At 39.6% G+C, this 21,357-nt stretch overlaps 1 protein-coding gene across 8 annotated transcripts in view; it reads left to right on the forward strand.

Annotated features, from left to right (window-relative positions):
• The window catches only part of POU6F2 (POU class 6 homeobox 2), a 586,518-nt gene that overhangs the window by 287,009 nt on the left and 278,152 nt on the right, over positions 1-21,357 (forward strand). The window lies entirely within an intron of this gene.

The following is a 21,357-nucleotide window of genomic DNA, read 5'->3' on the forward strand; positions in this document are numbered from 1 at the left end:
CATTTATGAGCAATCATTACACAAAAGATCAAAAACTTACGTGTAAAATTACTGTGTTGTTATTGGAAGACCTCAGTTACAATCTCACAAGTTCTTTAGCTATGTCCACAAAAAGGCTAAACATTTCGTCTTTGTGTTTGAAGCAGTTGGAACATCTCAAATTCAGGCATCATTTAAAATTTTTGCCGTCGAGGCATTTAATTTAATTATTATTTAGCTTACTAAGTATATTTTAGTTATAACCACTAAACAGAAATGATTATTGTTTTTGGTCATATTTTGCAATGAGAAAAATAGACTTCTATATCAAACCTTTGGAAACCCTGGTGGCATAGTGGTTAAGAGCTACAGCTGCTAACCAAAAGGTCGGCAGTTCAAATCCACCAGGTGCTCCTTGGAAACTGTGGAGCAGTTCTACTCTGTCCCACAGGGACCCTATGAGTCGGAATTGACTCGACAGCAACAGGTTTTTTTTTTATATCAAACCTTTATATTACATGGACATATAATAAGAGCCAGACTTTAATTTTAGGAAGGGAATTATGTTGCTATTATATAAATTTTGACTTTTCTCAGAAAAATTTGATAACATGAACTGATAAAATGATTTACAAAATACTCTGTCAGGGGAAGAATTATTGTAATGGAGAAATGGGCCTGAATTTGAATAGGATGCCTAATTTATTTACAAATACATATTTATTTAATTACACATTTCTTTTGGACTGGTCAAAGGTATTTGTTTTTTCCATTGATATAAATGCTAGCAATTCAATTTTATTTATTTATTTATTTTTTTGCAGAATGACTGGGTAAGTTATCAGAACAACAATTTAAGGTGTTATTTCAGTGGGTCAAATTTCAGACCTTCTTATAATGTATTGAGTTGGTCAGAGCAGCAGTCCACAGGTTAAGAAACAGACCCTATAAGAGCTGGTTAACTCTTGGTTCAAACTTCTTCACTTGCTATGTGTTTTCATACCCAACCTATTGCTGCCCTTCTTGATTTTCAGTTTAATGTTTAAAACAATTTCTCTTTTATACTATTAAGTCGTGCCAGGAACCTGCCATTCATAAATCATGCATGCCCAGGACACACTAATGCACAAACTTTCCTTGTTTCAAATTTGAGAGTGCCTGGGAAGCCGGGATCTAGGATTAAGCAAATAAGGCAGGAATATACAAGGTGAAAGCTGGAGCAACAAAGTGTAAGGAGAGGCTTTTTAATGTAGATGGATTATGAAATCTTAATGAAGAAATGGGCATTACCAAAATGCAACCTTCCATTTGGAACATTTGTGCTTATGGGAATATAGAACCTTATAAATAAACATAAGCTCGCAGAACTACTAGGTCATGCCTTAATCCTCCTTGGTTAAGGTGGATGCCAAAGTCAGAGCCCCCCAAAACAGGCTTGGTATATCTTTATTATGATTTGGTATTTGTAGGATTTTGTTACCTGTTATTTTCAGGTTCAAAATTAGTGACCTGGTGCAATGTAGATTTCCATCAAGATTTTCTCTTTTGTTTTGTTTTGATATTAAATGTAAGTATTAGCTTACACTTTGGGTGTTTTTTTTTTTTTTACACCTTTGGTTTTGGAAAGTGAATCTTGAGGTTTGTGACCTGATTAAGTCGGCTCCACCAGAGACCACGCTCTTTTTATCCTTCAGTTTTTGCATCTGAATTAATTTTTCTATCAGCATCATCATCAAAAGTGTACTGAAGTTAATGGTCAAGCTCTTTTCTACTAAACATCTACAATCTAACATTTCTCCTTTCTCCACCCTTGAAATTTTGATGATGTTAGAGGTGGGTAGTTGTTGTAAGGTGCCGTCAAGTAGATTCCACCTCACAGCAACCCTAACTAAGTACGACAGAACAAAATGTTGCCCGATCCTGGACCATCCTCACAATCATTGCTATGCTCGAGCCCACTGTTGCAGCTACTGTGTCAATCTTTCGCCTTGAGGGTCTTCTTTTTCGCTGACCCTTTGCTTTACCAAGCATGATGTCGTCCTCTGAGGACTGGTCCCTCCTGATAACATGTCCAAAGTACATGACAGAAGTCTTGCCATCCGCACTTCTAAGGAGCATTCTGGCTATACTTCTTACAAAACAGATTTGTTCTTCCTTCTGGAAGTTTATGGTATAGTCAATATTCTTCATCAACACAATAATTCAAATATATCAATTCTTTGGTCCTCCTTATTCATTGTCCAGCTTTCACATGCATGTGAAGCAAATGAAAGCACGATGGCTTGGGTCAGGCACACCTTAGTCCTTATGGTAACATCTTTGCTTTTCAGCACTTTAAAGAGGTCTTTTGCAGCAGATTTGCCCAGTGCAATACATCATTTGATTTCTTGACTGCTGCTTTCATGGGCATTGATTGTGGATTCAAGTCAAATGAAATGCTTAACAATGTCAATCTTTTCTCCATTTGTCATGATGTTGCTTATCAGTCCAGTTGTGAGGATTTTTGTTTTTTTATGTTGAGGTGCAATCAATACTGAAAGCTGCAGTCTTCTTCTTTTTTTTTTTTAAATTGTGCTTTAGGTGAAAGTTTACAGAACAAAGTAATTTCTCATTAAACAGTACACAAATTGTTTTGTGACATTGGTTGACAACCCTTTCATGTTTATACTACTCCACTTTGGGTTTCCTGTTTCCATTCATCTAGTTTTCCTGTCTCTTCCTGCCTTCTCTGTGTGCATTTAGTCTGGTAGACATGATTGAACTATAATGCACGTTTCTCATGTGTGTTGTTTGCCCTATAGACCTGTCTAATCTTTGGCTGAAGAGTCAGCCTCAGGAGTGATTTCAGTACTGAGTTAAAAGGGTGTCTGGGGGCCATGCTTTTTGGGTTTCTCCAGTCTCTTGACCAGCAAGTCTGGTCTTTTTTGTGTGAGTTTGAATTTTGTTCACATTTTTCTCCCGCTCTGAGAGACCCTCTATTGTGATCTGTGTCAGAGCAGTCGGTGGTGGTAAAGGCTGTAGTCTTTGATCTTCATTGGTAAGTGCTTGGAGTCCTCTTTACTTTCATCAAGCAAGGTTGTGTCATCTGCATACAGCAAGTTGTTAATGAATCTTCCTCCAATCCTGATGCTTTGTTCTTCCTCATATAGTCCAGCTTCTCAGATTATTTGCTCATCATACAGATTAAGTATGGTGAAAGGATACAACCCTGACACACACCTTTTCTAATTTTAAATGATGCAGTATCCCCTTGTTCTGTTTGAATGGCTGCCTCTTGATCTATGCACAGGTTCCACACAAGCACAATTAAGTGTCCTGGAATTCCCATTCTTCACAATGTTATCCATAATTTGTTATGATCCACACAGTCGAATGCCTTTGCATAGTCAATAAAACACAGGTAAACATCTTTCTGGTATTCTCTGCTTTCAGCCAAGATCCATCTGACCTCAGCAATAATATCCCTCGTTCCACATCCTCTTCTGTATCCAGCTAGAATTTCTGGATGCAGGGGTCATTAAAATATCCCCGAATTGCAAGTCAGCCTGTTATAGGAAAAGCTTCTTCATTAGTCTTACTAGCCAAGCCCCTTCCCCTATACCTTCTTCTTTAATATCCTTATGAGTGAATGCCAATTCCTAAATTACTGTTAAGATTCAGAAAAGTCCCGCTTTCCAGTTTCCTTGAGCTTTTCTGTCCCTTTCACATTTTCCCAAATGACTTCTTCACCATCAGACCTCAGTAGTCAGCAAAGCAGAGTGACTAACTGCCCTGGTTTGTGCGTGACTCAGAGTGTTTCCCAGGGTTGGGGACTTTGAGTGCTAAATCCTGGAAAGTCCCAGGCAAATCAGAATGAGTTGGTTACCCTGTGGGAGGCCCAAGGACAATAGAGATAGTAAAGCATGGAAGTGTTCCATATCTCCAAGGCGTCCAGAATCAATGACCACAACTTGCAGGGCAATGCCAGCCAGCCATCTTGTGGGCTGCAAAAGCTGATCAGTTGGCCAGCAGCTGACGCACAGCTGATCTTCTAACCTTTAGGGAACCAACTGCTGCCCCTGGCAGCCCCTAGGAAGTATGCCTGTGGTTTGCGTAGCTTCTCAGCTTGCATAGCAGAAGGTAGTAGGACTCTTGGGCTGGTGAATAGATACCTGGCAGGCCAAGAAGTCATCTTCAGGGTCCTGGGTGACTCTGAGACCCAGCCAGTCCTAGATATCCTTGAGTATCATCGTTCCTCAAGGGCGGCGGTCTTGTAAATGGACTATAAATACCTCACAAGGAATCCTTACACACGTTCATATAGTCAATAGCCAGTGTAGAATGCTCACCCCCCTCCACCGGCCCCACCGTTAAAATGACTAGTAAGTCTGCCCATCTGTAGTTGAAACTCCACTGTCTAAGGTGGTTTTAGAAACACGGACTTGCTTGGTCAGTGTGAGGGGGAGGGACTTAAGTTGTCAACGCCCAGCCTGAAGTAGGCTGGACCTTTTCCTCTGTGGTGCCTTTAGTCAGGGACGCTTCCCCTTTTCTTCACTGTAAAATGTTAAGTTTTTATTCACGAAACAACTCAGCCAGTTGGAATTGTTTCTGACTCTTCTCTGACCTTCCTACCTGGCCCTCTAGTCTGCTTGTTCTTCCAGCTCAAAACTAAAATTTTGCTAAGAAAAAAATGGAAAATGACTGGCATCAGTTTCTTAATGGCTTGGAATGCAAGGATGAATTTTCAGGCGTTTTCCCTTTTACCTAAGTGATTGAGAGCCTGTTCATTTACATTCCCCAATCAAGTAACATGAAATAGCTCTCAGCGCAGTGAGGCCATGGATCACAGATGTGTCTTAGTGAGCACTCAAGACAAACCATTACACTGAGAGCGGCTTGTCTCCACTCAGGCAGGGTGGTGGGGTGGCCATGTCACACTCGCTCATCAAGTGTGGGCTCCAGACCAGCAGCATCAGTGTCTTTAGGGGAGCTTTCTAGACATGTAGCATCTTGGGCCCCAACCCAACCCACTGAGAAGAATCTGCCTTTTTAAAAGACCCTAAGTCATTTCTATGCATGTTAAACTTTGAAGAAATGCTGGTTTTAGAGCTTTCCCAAAATTCATTTGGTAACTCCCCAATATGGCCAGCAGGGCCCTCCACCAGATTCTGAGATTATTCTTATGGTAGTGGAGGTAGCGGGAGCATGTGTATTGCGGTCAGTGCCCTCATTAATTCTCTAGGCTAACCAAGATGTTGGAGGTTCGAGTCTACCCAGAGGCACCTCAGAAGAAAGGCCTGGTGATTTACTTCTGAAAAATCAGCCATTGAAAACCCTATGGAGCACAGTTCTATTCTGACATAGATGGGGTCACCATGAGTTAGAGTCGACTCAATGGCAACTAGTTTTTTTTGTTTGTTTCTTTTATTCTCCTGCTCTCCCTCACCACCTCTGGCCTCTAGAGGAGCTTTCTTGCATCATGCAAGTATTCTTGCAGATCTTGTCTGAGATTTTATCCAGCAAACACTTTGCATTGCTGCAAAAGAGATCATATGGTCCAGCAGAAAACCTATCTGCATAGACAATTGCTTTTCCTTTCTCCTCAGATTCTTGCTCAAGGATGGGTGGGATCTTACTACATGAAGAAGCACAAGAGTAGGGAATTAGAAATCTCTTGGGAACTTAGGATCAGGGTCACTGGATTCTCAGGGATCCTGGAATGAGGTCTGGACATTAAAAAACACAGTGACCCTCTACGCTGCAGGCTGTCATTTTCCCCTCCTCAGCAGACAGGTATGTAGCCCTCACTTCCAGAGTGACTAATAACCTGCCTCCCAGCTTCTCCTGCTCCCTCCTTGTATTAGTTTTGTAAGGCTGCTATAACAAAATACCACAAACTGAGTGGCTTATAAGAACAGAAATTTATCACCTCAAAATTTATCAGACTGGAGTCTGGGAGTCTGAGATCAGGGTATCGGCCTTGTTGATTCCTTCTGAAGCTTGAGAGAAAATCTGTTCCATACCTCTCTCCTAGCTTCTGGTAGCTCCAGGTATTACTTGGCTTGCTTCTATAGTATCACGTATTATCCTTCCTCTGCCTCCCTGTCTCTGCGTCTGTTCTTCTCTATTATGAAAGTATCGCTCATACTGAATTAGGACCCACCCTATTCCAGTATGACCTCATCTTAATCAAACTGACAACATCGTCAAAGATTATTTCCAAACAAGTTCATGTTCATAGGTACTGGGGTTAGACTTCAATGTATCTTTTTGGAAGACACAGTTCAGTTCATAACACTTCTCGTGACTTCTCTCTATTGCATTGGTTACTGTTTGGCTAGCCCATAATCTTTGTTCGTTCACCTTCTGTTTTGCATCCCCTGAGTACTTGCATCTTTCCAACTAACGTACCCAGTAAGACCCCTCCATTGCTATCCCCATCTCCATCACCTCTACCTTTATCCCTATCTCCATCTCTATCTAAACTTCAAACTCTCAAAGAGAAAATTTCTGTGCAGCTGAGCCTTTTTATACTAGGCTACCTAGCCAGACTAGAGATTGATGGTTCCATAGTCAGGTGTCCCCTCTTGTCCAATCAGCTGTAATGTAGGTGGAAGGGGGAAGCCAGGTTGGCACAATACAGAACATGAGCAAACATGCTTAAGAAACATGCTAGGCCTCTTCCATCAGCAGAAAAGGCAGTGGGTACTGCAGCCATTATGTTGGCCTGTCTGTTGGCTGGGATAACAGAATAGATCAGTAGGACCCCCTACAATATGAACTAAGATTGAGACAAACTCTTATGTCACATGCCAAAGGTTAGGTCTAGGTTCTGGCTATTTTAAGGGAAGTTCTGGCTGAGATGTAGGCCATAAATGTTCTAATCTTAGCTAAGACCTAGAAATGACTACCCCTCAATACCCTGTGTCCCTACATGTAGGTGAGGTTCATTGCCTCCTCCCATCTCACCTTGGAATGTTCCTTTTCTCATTCCAAGCAGCTACCATCATCACCTACCCCTAGGCCTCCATTGCTGTGTCCTTTGTCCCATGCTCACATTGCTTTGGTCTCAACTGGCTGTCAGCAAACTCATGCTTGTGAAATATGACCAATAATTATAAACCTCAAAGAAAATTACTAAGACCTGTCACATACTTTATAAACTCTTAACCAATGTCTCCCATTTTACTTATTTTCTTTAAAAACACAAATAACTTTACTAAAAACAATTTGCAATTGTTCTAATATGGGAACAGAAAGTATTATTTGATGTAGCAAAATAAAGGCTAAAGGAACTCAAGGAACCCTGGTGGCACAGTGGTTAAACTACTCAGCTGCTAAACAAAAGGTTGGCAGTTCGAACCCACCAGCCTCTCTGTAGAAGAAAGATGTGGCAGTCTGTTTCTGTAAAGATTACAGCCTTGAAAACCCTATGGGGCAGTTCTGCTCTGTCCTGTAGGATCATAGGAATTGGAATTGACTCAGTAGCAAAGGGTTTGGTTTGGTTTGGTTTGGTTTTCATGAAACTCACGGCAAACATGTTGGATTTCTTGCTTTGGTTTAACTTATACACAAAACGTAGGTAAATACAGCCTCAACAGTAGTGACAACACATAGCAAAGGGGTTAATGGGACAGCAGAGGTGTGTCTGCCTCTAGGACACATATTCAGGTTAGTGGCTGGTTCTCATGGCACAGGCCAGGATGACTCACTAATCACTATAGGGCCACATAAACGGAGAATATAAATGTGCTAAGGAGGAGATTTATATCAAAGTGCGAACATTCCAGTTAAGTCAAGCATGACATTTAAATTAATGACCAAAAATACATTAGAGAGTGCTGCTTAACCTGAACATGGAAAAGCAATTAGGTTCAAGGCAAGGTGAAAAATCAAGGCCAAGGATGGTTTCCCTGCCCTTAGCTCAGGCAGGAAATCTGCCTTGGTTTTCCCTGACTCCCCAAAGTAAAATCGGTATGTGGTAAAGTGTGTAAGTATAGTATTGGGGTTAGGGATTTCATGTGCAAGTTACTTTACATTTCCTTTTTGTTTTTGTTGTTTTAATTGAGGTATTATTTATATACCATAAAATGTATGAATCTTAAGTGCTCGGTTCAGTGATAATTGTGCAGTTGATAATTGCATACACCTGTGTAACCTCCACTTCAATCAATACATAAAACATTTTCATTATTCCAAAAACGTTCCCTTGTGCCCCTTTCTAGTCAATCCCCTTCCTCCAACCAGGCAACCCCTGATCTGCTTTCTGTTGCTGTAGCTTAGTTTTGCCCGTTCTAGAAGGTCATACAAATGGATTCATACACTATGTATTCTTTGCTGGCTTTTTTCACTTAGCCAAATGGGTTTGAGATTCATCTATATTTTTGTGTGTATTGTATCAGTAGTTCATTTGTTTTAATTTCCGAGGAGCATTCCACTTTAAGAATATACCAGAGTTTGTTTATATATCTCCATGGAGATTCTGATGTCCCAGTGGGCAGACTTTGTGAAGATGCCCTTCTCTGGGGCCAGGGAGAGGGTTCCTCAACTGGGCATCTCTAGGGAAGCACCCTTGGCCATTGTTCTCTGTAGCCCTTGACTACACTCCCTGGGAGATTCTTCTCTGTTTGTTAACTTCCTTGGCTACATCTGAAGAGAAAGTTGAGGAATGTACCTTTCTCTGGGGACCTTCTCAGTTCATGTGTGGCTTGTGGAAGCTTGGGGGAACCGAAGGTTGCTTGAAGTTTCCAACAGTTCAAAATTCGTAGCTTCTTTGGGAGCCCTGGTGATGCAATGGTTAAAGACCTATGACTGCTAACCCAAAGGTCGGCAGTTTGAATCTACCAGCCACTCCTTGGAAACCCTATGGGGCAGTTCTGCTCTGTCCTGTAGGGTTGTGATGAGTCAGAATCGACTTGATGGCAACAGGTTTGGTTTGGTTTTTGGTTTTGGTAATATAGCCTTCTCAGAAATTAAGACTGCTTCTGATCCTTTTGTTCCAGTTAGTTCCATGTGCCAAAGTTTTCCCCAATACATAACGTGTTGAGTCTGATTTCTTTTGCCTTCTCATTCATTCCTATTCCTCCCACCCCTTTTTAACTTAATCAGATTCAATATGAAGGCATTCTTGTCTTTTTGGTGTTTTTTGAACATACTCCTGCCCAAGGGCCTTTGCATGTGCTGTTTCCTTAGCATGAAACACTCTTTCTCCAGAAAGCATCAAGCCCCACTCCCTCTCTCCTTCCTTTTACCGGCTTTCCTTTATCTCCTTTTCCCATAACACTACCTTTGACATAACCTTAAAATCTCGCAGTGAAAATGTTTGAGTCCTTCTATATCCTTTCTTCTTTTTTAAGTGCTTAGGGTCATGACTACATACCTGTCTAGGGCAGTGGAAGCAGCACTGCGATGCTTGGCTCTGGTGCTATAGAGGAGGACACCTGTGTATAAATCTATTGTTTGTGTCTGACTCTGCTCCTAGACCATAAAGTCTGTGACAGGGATCTTTGCTTGATTCAGTGATGTGGCCCAAGAACCTTGAACATTGCTTGACTCATAATAGGTACTCTAGAATGAGTGAATGAATTTTAAAGAATTAGTAGGAATTAGTCAAGTGAAGAAAAGTAAAGAGAACACTCAGTGTAGAGAAGAAGGCTTGAGGAGCATGGCGTTTGTTGGCAAGTTTTGGTTGTTGCTTAAGTGAGAAGTCCTAGGGTGGCAAGAAATCGAGCTGGGGGGGCAGGAAAACCACTTGCTATCCAGTCAGCTCTGATTCATGGAGACCCCATGTGTGTCAGAGCAGAACTGTGCTCCACAGGGTTTTCAATGGTTGCTTTTATTGGAAGTAGATTGCCTTTCTTCCACCAACCATTTGATTAGTAGTTGAGCGTGTTAACTGCAGTGCTCAGGGACTCCAGAGGAGCAGGAATAATGCACTATTGGGACCTTGGGTGCCTCTCCTGTGTGTGGCAAGTGGCCATCAAAGAACCTGAGCATCCACTATATGCAAGGCCCTGTACCAAGCACTGATATGTTCGAGATGAACTCACTTGAAAACAGTGCAATTATGCTCCGATATTTTCATGAATATTACGTATTTACACACTTCGTTATACACCTACACATTAATGATGTATGAGCAATATTTAATTATATAGGTTACCTTTAAAGGTGCTTGATTTTATGGATTGAAGAAGAAATTGTTGGTAAGGAGTAGGCGGGTGGGGTGTGAAACATGTCCTGTGCGTTCTCCCACCATTCCTGAAGAACAAAACACATAATCAGCCACACATGCTGCTTTTCCTTGTGGTTTACTTTTGTGCTATTGAGTGATGCCTGCACTCAGAAGGTAGCTCCCCCAGTGATGGCTTGAACATAAAAGGAGAGATCTAAGACCACTCACAGAAAAGGAGAACACAATACCAGCCACAGTGGCTAGAAATGAGAAGAACCAGCTCTGGCTTTAGTATGCAATGATTTCTCAGCTTCTGATACTTGGCTGGCTGTCACCAAGTCCAATATTAAAAATACTTAGTACATAAATTTGTATTTGGAGTGTTATTCTGAAGAGCCCCACGTGACCTACCATACAATAATACCAAATCCACTGTAAAGAAGTTATGAAAAGTAGTTGCAATGTGTCTTTCTTTGGCAGTTTTTCAAACCTCCATGTCTCTCAGGCTTCAGACTTTTTATTTAAAATACCTGGAGAAGCCCGTTCTGCAGTATATTATCCTTGAAGCAGGCGTCACTGAGGCACTGGGGCATGGATTAAACTGGAAGCACATGAATGAAGAGTATGACTAGTATACTGCGTATTTAAGAGATACTGTCAATGGAATAAAGCATTGTCAAAGGATAATGGTTTCCAGCTGCCACATAAATGTCAAAGCAAAGCCAAGGCATTTATTTTCAAAGCAAAAGGCAGGGAAGTAATGTGATCCCCAGTTTGCACATAATAAGGCTGTAAATCTATCAGGGCTTTTGATGATGGCATCTAGCAACGTGTCGACACTAGGGTGTGCAAACTGGATTAGATTCCAAGCCAGGTATGAGTTGGCCAATGTGACTAGCCCTTTTCCAAGATGGCTGCCTCTAGAATGGCACTGATGCCTATATGAGGAAAGGACCAAGGTTGAAATTCCTCTCAACTGCACTCCGTTACTAAGAACGAGATGGAACTGGGCTCCTTTGTTCATCTTTCCTCTGGAATCAAAATAAAGAGGACTTCTTTATCTGTGGGAGGTGAATGTGTAAAGGGGGCAGGTATTGAAAATATGGAAATAGAAAATGGTCCTCAATTCCCCCGTGCCCACTGTTTAGGGAATGGAGAAGTAGTGTTCTCCAAGAAAGCCTTGTGTTATGTGTGTAATTCCCGCAGAGCAGACTACCAATGAGAGGTCACAGTTACATTTCTCAGCCTCTCTAGGGAAAAGCTAAACCTCCTTTCCTCCCATGAACTGCACACAAAGACTGATCGATTCCACACATACTTACCAAGTATCTGCTATCTGCCAGGCACTGTGGTAGGCACTGGGATCTACAATCTAGTTAGGAGGATACTGCAGTAACCCAGGGGAAAAAGATTCTGGTGGCAGTGATGAAGAGCAGGGGTCTGATTTAGGGGACATTAAAAAGATGGGTTTTATATGACTTGATGATGGATTAAATGTAGTGGAATGGGAGGAAAGACGAGGGGCTTGTTAGTTCTGTTTGACGTGATTTGTTCAGTTTCCTGTGAACTATTTAAATAGAAATACTAGTAGCCAGTTGGAAATACATGGGTCTGGAACAGAGAGTGGAATTTGTGCTGGAGATCCTGATGTAGAAACCATCAACATATATGACAGAAACCAGGAAGGGAAGAAATTTCTGAGGGAGAAGAGGTTAGGGAAGGTACATCACAGTTCAAACCGTGGAAGAGGAAGAGGCAGTTACAACAGAGGCCAAAAAAGAGTTTCCAACATATTATTCCCCCTGATACACGTAGAGGGTAGAAATGATAGTTCCTCAAGACACTCACTGCCTCCTCGCTTGTTTGCGTCAGGTTATGCTGAGGCTCTTGTGTTTGAATTCTCGTTCATTAGACATAATCTACTCATTCACATTGGAACTTTTGACTGTTGCTTTACCCTTATATATCCGGAGTGCAACAAGAAGGAGCCAAAAAAAAAAAAAAGCATCTGCTAGTTTGGTTTCTATCTTCTAAGGACATGCTAAGTTTCCATGTATAAAGAAGCTATTTTAAGATCTTGTACATAAAAGCTTCAACACTGTTTGCTCTTTTGCTGGAAAGCAACTCAATTGATTTAAATCTTTTATTTAAAAATGTAGTTGAAGCCTTAAAAATCTCAAAATTGAAAATGTTTGAGTCCTTTTTTTTTTTTTTCCTTCCTTGCTTCTTTTTTAAGCACCTTTAGGGGTCATGCCTGCCTTAGCAGTCTATGGCAGTGGAAACAGTTTTGTGATGCTTGGCTCTGATGTTTGGTAAAAGCTCTAGTATAAATAATACAGTTTTTTTTTTTTTAAATGTCTTACCTTGGAAAATTATACCTTATTATAAGCAAAATAAATCTCTGAAAAACTTTGGTTCATCATTGACCTTGTCCTTTAGTGTCATATTCTTCCAAATTATATTAACCAACTGTACTAACCAAGCTTATAGCCAAAATTAAAAACACACGTATTTTGTGTGCCATTTGTCACTGGGTTAAGATTAACGCAAATATACAGGTCCATCAGCACATTTTTATGCATCTCAGTTCCCCTGTGTGCCATTATTTTAGAAATTCTTAGCAGAACATATATATATATTCAACATTTGACATAAGATAATTTGAGTCTGCTGTGTTTGGAAAATAACTCACATGGGTGAAAGTTGCATTAAATAAATAATCAAGATAAAATTTATACTTCCATTTATTTCAAAGCTAATACTGCTAACTTACAATGGAATGGTAACATGAAGACACAGTGCTATAATTTGATTGATTTGTTTTGACAGCAGCCAAATAATTGAGAGTGAAAGGTGTCAGCACAGATGAAATATTGTATAAGCCACATTCAGAAAGCAACCCCAGCAGCAACAGCAACTGGAGTTTTATTTCCTTTGATTTTGTACCGTTACTCACTTCCAGTTTATTATGAAACCATGAGAGGTGCACAACTTCCCCAACTAGGGACACTTTTATGGAGAGGATAGAAATAGAAATTTGTCAAATACTGGAACAGTGGATAAAGACAAAAGGACCTAAGATGGCTACAGCATATCAAGCTACATTGTATCAGCCTTTCCTTTTTTTTTTTTTTTTTTGCAAGTTGTTGCTCTCATGCATTTTACCACATTTTTTAAGTCATTATGAGTCAGAGAAAATACTAGATTCCATATTCCAGCCCCTCGACTAGAGATGGGCAAAGGAGGGGTGTGCTTAGTACCATTTCTGGGCTCAGGTAAGGTGTTTACTCAATTGAAACCCAAATGCCGGCAAACCAGATTATTTGCAATTTTGTCTGCTAAGAATAAGATTTGAGGTGCTAAATTAACACAGAAGCTATATGGTCAGGAGAGGAACAATGAGGAGAAAGGTCCTGCCTGTAGGCAGCCACCGAGGATGGTGATTCATAGAGTAGGCACTGGAATCACATTGACAACCCACTGCCACCGAGTCAATTTCAATTCATAGAGACCCTATAGGATAGACCAGAACTGCCCCATAGGGTTTCCAAGGCTATAAGTCTTTACAAAAGCAGACTGCCCATCTTTCTCCTGTGGGGCAGCTGGTAGGTTTGAGCCACCAACCTTTTGGTTAGCAGCTGAGCACTTTAACCCTGTTCCACCAGGAATCATACTAACCAGGTTTAATTCCAAACCAGGTTTAATTCCAACCCAGTCCTAGGCGGTGCAAGTGGTTAACATGCTTGACTGCCAAATAAGGTTTGAGGTTTGAGTTCACCCAGAGGTGCCTTAGAAGAAAGGCCTGGCAACCTACTTCCAAAAAATCAGCCATTGAAAACCCTAGGGTACACAGTTCTACTCTGAATGGGGTGGCCATGCATTGGAATGGATTCATTGGCAAATGGTAATTCCAACCCTACTGCTTGCTAGCTGTGTGGCCTTGGGCTAGGCACTCTGATATCTGAGAGTTGCTTTCCTCAGCTATTTTATAGGCTTATTTTAAGGATTAAATATGATAATGTGTGGAATATTTAGTGCCTGACACCCAGTAAGTGCAACATGAAATGATAGCTGTTTTTATTACCAAAAGCTGCAAAATCCAATGTGGTAGCCAAGAGCCACACGTGGCTTCTGAGCATTTGAAATGTGGCCAGTCTGAACTGAGATATGCTATCAGTGTTAAAGAGCCTTGGTGGTGAAGTGCTCAAGAGCTAGGCTGCTAACCAAAAGTTCAGCAGCTGGAATCGCTCAGCTGCTCTTTGGAAACCCTATGGGGCAGTTCTACGCTGTCCTGTAGGGTCGCTATGAGTTGGAATTGACTCCACAGCAATATGTTTGGTTTTCTGGTTTTATCAGTGTAAAATCTATACCAGATTTTGAAGGCTTCGTATCAAAAAAATAAAAACATACAAAGTAGTAGCTCATGATTGCATGCTGAAATGACATTTTGAATACATTGCATTAAGTATATTATTGAAATGAATTTCACTTGTTTCTTTTTATTTTATTAAGAATGGATACTAGAAAAATTTTAAATTGCATATGGTAAAAAGCTATGCTCATGAAAAATAAAAATAAGCATACATTTAAATTTGAGCTCTCAAGAAGAAAACCACAAAGGATCGTTTTTGCTAACAAAGTGGAGAGTGTGTTTTATGAGTTCTCTGCTGCAGTATAGGAACTGTTTGGGATTGTTATCTATACAGATAGAAGAAGGATGTAGCATTTATGAGCATTTTCCACTGATCAAATATAAACTCCTTTTTTTAAAAATTATTATACTCTTTGAAATATTTGAAAACAGAGGAATATATATAATAACTGATCTAGTATTAACAGATGTTAACATTTTGCCACGTTTGCTTTAAGATTTTTATTTTAAAAATGAGAACATTATGAATTATGCTAAAATCCACCTCTACTTCTCCTCCCAGTCGTTCCTTAGCCTTTCTCTCTCCTGGAAGTAACCACTACCCTGCCTATGCACGTGTTTATGCATTTACTATGCATGTGCGTGATATATATTGTTTGGGGTGTATTAAAATTTTACAGTAATGGTTGTTGTTAGCTGTTGTCAAGTCACTTCCACTCATAGCAACCCTGTGTACAACAGAACGAAACACCGCCCGGTCTTGAGCCATACTCAATTGTTGCTATGCTTGAGCCCATCGTTGCAGCCACTGTGCCAATCCATCTTGTTGAGGGTCTTCCTGTCTTTCACTGACCCTCTACTTTCCCAAGTATGATGTCCTTCTCCAAGGACTAGTCCCTCCTGATAACATGCCCAAAGTATGTGAGATGTAATCTCACCATCCTTGCTTCTGAGAAGCATTCTGGCTGTACTTCGTCCAAGACAGATTTGTTTGTTCTTCTGGCAGTCCATGGTATATTCAATATTCCTTACCAACACCATAATTTAAATGCATCAATTCTTCCTTCATCTTCCTTATTCATTGTCCAGCTTTCACATGCATATGAAACCATTGAAAATACTGTGGCTTGGGTCAGGCGTACCTTAGACCTGAAAGTGACATCTTTGCTTTTTCACACTTTAAAGAGGTCCTTTGCAACAGATTTGCCCAGTGCAATGCGTTATTTGATTTCTTGAGTGCTGCTTCACTGGGTGTTGATTATGGATTTACATAGCAGTAGAGCACTCTAAACATATTTTTATATCTCGCCTTTTTTCTCTCAACATTTTGCCTTTGAGATTTATCCATGTTGAGACACATAGATAATTATATATTTGAATGTATTTTGATTATCTTATTTTGTAAGTTTGTTTTGTTACCCTGTGTTTCTGCTCTTTTTCTCATTCCTTGCATTCTAATGAATAAATCAAGTTTTCTTTTCCTCATCAAATGCATTAGAAGTTAAATATTTTGTTTTTATTATTTCAGTGGTAACTCTTATATATTGAACGTGTGCTTGCCTTAACAGGTCTAATCAGTATTTTTGTCTTTCCTCCCAAATAATAAGTGGGGTTTAGAATACTTTAATATTGATCATCCTCTCCCATCTTCTTACATCATTGATGCCTAGGATTAGTTATTCTGTTTATCGTTGTGTTTACCAGCTCACTTAGTTTTAACTGTTGTTATTGTTAGTTGCCATCTAGTTGGCCCCAACTCATGGTGACCCCACATACAACAGGATAAAATGTTGCCACGTCCTGCACCCCCTTCACCAGCGTTGGTATGCTGGAATCCATTGTTGCAACAACTGTGTATTTAAAATTTTTTTTTTTTTTCCTCCAACCCAGGGGTTCATCTTCCAGCACTATATTGAACAATATTCTGTTGTGATCCATAAGGTTTTCATGGGGTAATTTTTGAAAGTAGATCGCAAGGCTTTTCTTCTTAAATCTGTCTTAGTCTTGAAGACCTAAAAACAATCTAAATCTGTTGCTGATGAGTCGACCCGACTCATAGTGACCCTGTAAGCTGTGCTGAAATCGGTGACCCTGCTGGTTTTTGAAATACCAGCGCCATGGCTTCTAACATCACAGCAGCATGGAAGCCACCGCAGTACAACAAACTAACAAAAACAAAAAAAAAACAAACCCAGTGCAGTCGAGTTGATACCGACTCATAGCGACCCCATAGGACAGAGTAGAAATGCCCCATAGAGTTTCCAAGGAGCGCCTGGTGGAACAGACTAACAGACGGGTCCTATTCCTTCTTTCCAGGGCCTTTGGCTTCTTTCAGTGAAGATTTCTTAGTCATAAACAGTTTCATTTGTTTGAAAATGCTTCTCGTGTCCCTTATTTTTTATTATTTAGCTGGGCTTAAAATTCTAGGCTAATAACTATGTTTAGCAACTAAAGAATTTATTCCATTTCACCTGTCTTCTGCTTTTTGTTGATGATAAACAATGTCATTCCTTCATAGATAAAATGCCTTTTTTGTTGTTGTTGTTGTGGTAGATTTTTTTTTTTTTTTTCTTTGTCCTCAGGATTCTGCAGTTTCACTGTGAAAGACCTTGGTATGGATTTCTTTTTATTTATTCTTCTTGGGGCTTGTAATTCCTGACATCTCAGTCATTATCTCTTCTCCCCCATTCTCTCACTTGTCTGCATCGAGAACTCCTGTAATGTACACTGGGTCCTCTTATTCTACTGTCCGTGTCGCTTAGCCTTCCTCACATATTTTCTTTCTCTTTGTATTTTGTGCTGCATTTGTGTTATTTCCTTAGGCCTATCATCCAGCTTACTAATTCTTTCTGCAGTTGTGCATAATCTCTGTTTAACATTAATATTTTCATTTAAAGACTAAACCAAAACCAAACCTGTTGCATTGAGTCAATTCTAACTCATAGTAACCCTAAAGGACAGAGTAGAACTGCCCCATAGGGTTTCCAAGGAGTGCCTGGTAGATTTGAACTGCTGGCCTTTTGGTTAGCAGATGTAGCTCTTATCCACTACGCCAACACGGTTTCCATTTAAAGACTGTTTTTTATTTCTAGATGTTCTATTTGGTTCTTCTTTCTTTATGGTTTCAATTTTTCCTCTATTTTCTTAATTATCCTAAATACACTATTTTATAGTCTTTCCAACTAACTTTTAGCTTAAGTTCTTGAGAAACTAGTCCTTATTGTTTCTCTCTCCCTCGCGGTGGATTATTTCCTTGTATGGTAAATAATTTTTTTGTTTTGAACTCAAGCAGAGATTTTTTTTTTAATGAAATCCTTCAAACTTTGAGTTGTGTAAGGACTGCTAATAAAAGGTTTTGCGTTTTCTTCTGCCAAATGCCCAGTAAGTTCAATAGAACAATTTCTCTGCTTAGAGGTATCTGTACTAAGTACATTATATAAATTTAGACTCTATACCATGAAACATTCAGTCCTGGCTTTCAATTTTCCACAAACAATTTTCCCTACTTAGAGCCTTTAACATCCCTGGATGGTACAGATTGTTAAGTGCTCAACTACTAACCAAAAGACTGGTGGTTTGAGCCCGCCCAAAGGTGCCTCCCCCAAAAGTCCTAATGATCTGCTTCTAAAAGGTCCCAGCCTTGAAAACCTTATGGAGCATAGTTCTACTCTGCAACACATGGGGTCACCATGACAGAATGAATTCCATGCAACAGGTTACTGGTTAGAGCCTTTAACAGAGACAGACATCTGTATGAATACCCTCAGCTAGTGAATGGGGTTTGTCTAATCACCTTTCACTGATGGGGCAGCCCTTTCAGGGTTCTGGATTTTTATACAAGGATCAATGCAAACACTCCTTCTTGCCTCTTTGTCCAAGGTCGTATATCCTGTCCTTGTGTTAGTGCCCAAGCATCAGCCCCAAGCTGTCCAGGCCTGTATTCATGTCCTCTCTTAGGGTGCCAGGTGTCAGTTAGCAGGCTGGCTGCTTGGGTTTTACCCCTTTTGGTTTCTGATGCCTGAAGATTTTCCCTTCTGCCTATATATTTAAATGTTTGACATTTTTCCCAGAATGCCTACATATTGGAAGCAGGAAAGATGTCCATATTATGTTAGTCCAACATATTACCAGGAAAAGCCTCTCTCTGCTCCCGTTGTTAATTTCCTTAGGTCGATAGTTCGAATAACTAATCCTCAGCAGATAGACAACTCCTAAAAATATTTTAAAAATATCAAGCATTCAGTTGAATCTGATAATGCATTTAAATAGAATGCTTTCTGGATCTTTCAGAAATTCACCTGAATTCTTTGCAAATATCCTCTGCAAAATTATTGGAAATTTTTAGTAAGAAGGCAACAGGCCATTTACAAATCTGTCTGATATTGTGTTCTAGCATTCCCTTCTGGGATATTCTTGAATGGAAGCTATGCCTATGGTTCTGATTAGACAAACTGAAATCTGTATAGGTGCCAAAGGTTTTTTTCAGCTAACTTTTGCTCTTGAAAATAAATAACTAACAGGAATCACGAAGGAGTTAAGGCATTTCTTAATTTGGGGAAAAACATACTACATATTTTAACTTATTAAGGATATAGAAGTATACTTCTAAAGGAGCATTCTTTGAGAGAGAAATTAGTTCGCTACAGACTTCTGATCATGCTCTTCAAATGGACCAGTAAATACTATACTTACAGTATTTGTATAATTGTTGGATTTACATTTTTAGGTGCATACAAATGTGTCATAGATGCAGGTTAATACCAGCAATATTTTCTATGAAAGAAATTCCTGCAATGCAAATCTTCCATCACAATTAAAGATTTCATTGCACACACCCACAAAAGCAACCTGTAGATAAAATAAAAAATTTCCCTGAAGAAGATTTTCAAATAGTGCCCTGTTCAGTAGAATGCTGACTGTTAGAATTCAACTGAGGTATTCTTGGAAGAGATTCAGGTTCTCTTTTCCTTTGCAGGATTTTTTTTTTTTTAATCTTGAAATCTTCCATACCTTTGAGTTTCCTCCTGAATCATAAGAATTTCTTCCATGCCAAGGCATTGCCTTCTTTCCTGCTTTGAATTCCAAGAATGTTTCTACCATGTTCGTGCTTCGGTTTGGTGGGAACTCCTGGAGCATGATATGTACTTTTCTAATAAATGCTGTTTCCTAGTTCCTGTTTTACTCTAGCCTAAATGTTTATCATTATAAAGGCTTCAAGTTATACTAACAAAAGTTGATTCTCTTCCTTAGCATTTCTAGACAATCCTATACAGTTAATATATTTATTAGACATTTCTGGTGCATGTTATTTTTAAAGTTTTAATATGCAAGGCACGGTATTGTTTAAGTCAAGTGTGAACTGGAGTTAGCAAAGCTACACTTTCCTAGCAAGTTTTGGCATTTTCATAATCTATACAGTCTGCCCCATCGTCTGGCAGAGAACAGAGTACAGGATAAGGCAGCCAGATCACCTCCTAAGAATAGAGCCCTTGTACAAAGGCCCTCAAAAATCATGAAGGATTGGTGCTCATAAAACCGTATTGCATATTTTTGGAGATTAATGAGGGGGTCATAAAACAGCATGAATTTTTTGGCCAACTTCCAGTCAAAAAGTTGTGTGCTTTTCCAACTGCAAAAGCCCTGGTCTGAGAACATTTGTGGTTCAGAACACTAATGTTCTTACATTTTTTCACTTAAAAAGAATAAGTAAATAAAAACAGGAAAAGTAGCTGTTGAAATCTGTAATTTAGCCAGCTGAAGTCTAACTTATCGAGCATAGGTTCCAGGTTCATACCCACGTATGTCTTAGCTAAACTCCAGCTACTCATGGGGCATGAAGATGAGGTGGCCGGGATAGACTGCTAATGAAGGTCTCCACTGACACCCCCCAATGGACACATCCAAGCACTACAGATGGCTGCCTCACCTCACCCCAACTAGCAAACTTGAAAATACAATTTGTTGGTCACAGGAATGATACTATTATGAAATACAAAGGAAAAAGTAATAAAAAAAAAAAAAATCACTGCTACTGGGGAAAAAAAATAATAACCCAGACCAGGTGATCAGCCCCATACTCTCTGTAATGACTGACATTCATTAACTTGGGGAGTGAGCACAAAGGACATGTCAGTTCTCAATCACAGCCTTTCAGAAATCCTGGAGACCCTCAGTAAATACGGCTGATTCCATAAGTGCAGTTTTCTCTCTGAAAGCAGGGACAACTCTCCATACCTGTGCCTGCCTTCTGAATGTCCCAGAATATTATGTGACCATGTGATTTACTGATTTACACTCTTCTGCCGACTGTATTTTGAAGATGAGAACTCAGAGCACTTCTCACCTGAAATATTTCAATATTGTCTTCAAATAGAAATACCATTTATGAATTTTTTTTTAAAAATTTAAACATTTTGACATGATGAATGTAATCAATGTTGCTGAGTTGTATGTGTAAAAATTTCTGGATTGGCAAATGTTTTCCTATATATATTTTTACCACAATAAAAAAAGTAAACACTTTGAAATTGGGAAAAATCAGGAATATTATCAAACATAAAATGCTGTTCAAGATGCCATTATAATAATAGGCTTTTAAGTAATGAGCTAAAACTTGAAATGAGGCCTGTTTTATGAGGATTTTTTTGGTTCATAACTGCTTAACCTTCCCCCAAATGAAAGCTGTTTTGATCAGGATATTTCACATTCGTATAACAAAAGCATAAGATGGCCTTTTCTGTCTGAATATTTCTGAGAGTATATCTAAAATCTGAAATGACTGAGGTTGAAATCCTTCATCTCCCGTGGGATGGAAATCTGGGATTCCAAAGTATTTATTTGTTGTCAAGGCAAA

This window comes from Elephas maximus, chromosome 8 (assembly GCF_024166365.1).
Source record: "Elephas maximus indicus isolate mEleMax1 chromosome 8, mEleMax1 primary haplotype, whole genome shotgun sequence".
NCBI classification, from domain to species: Eukaryota; Metazoa; Chordata; class Mammalia; order Proboscidea; family Elephantidae; genus Elephas; species Elephas maximus.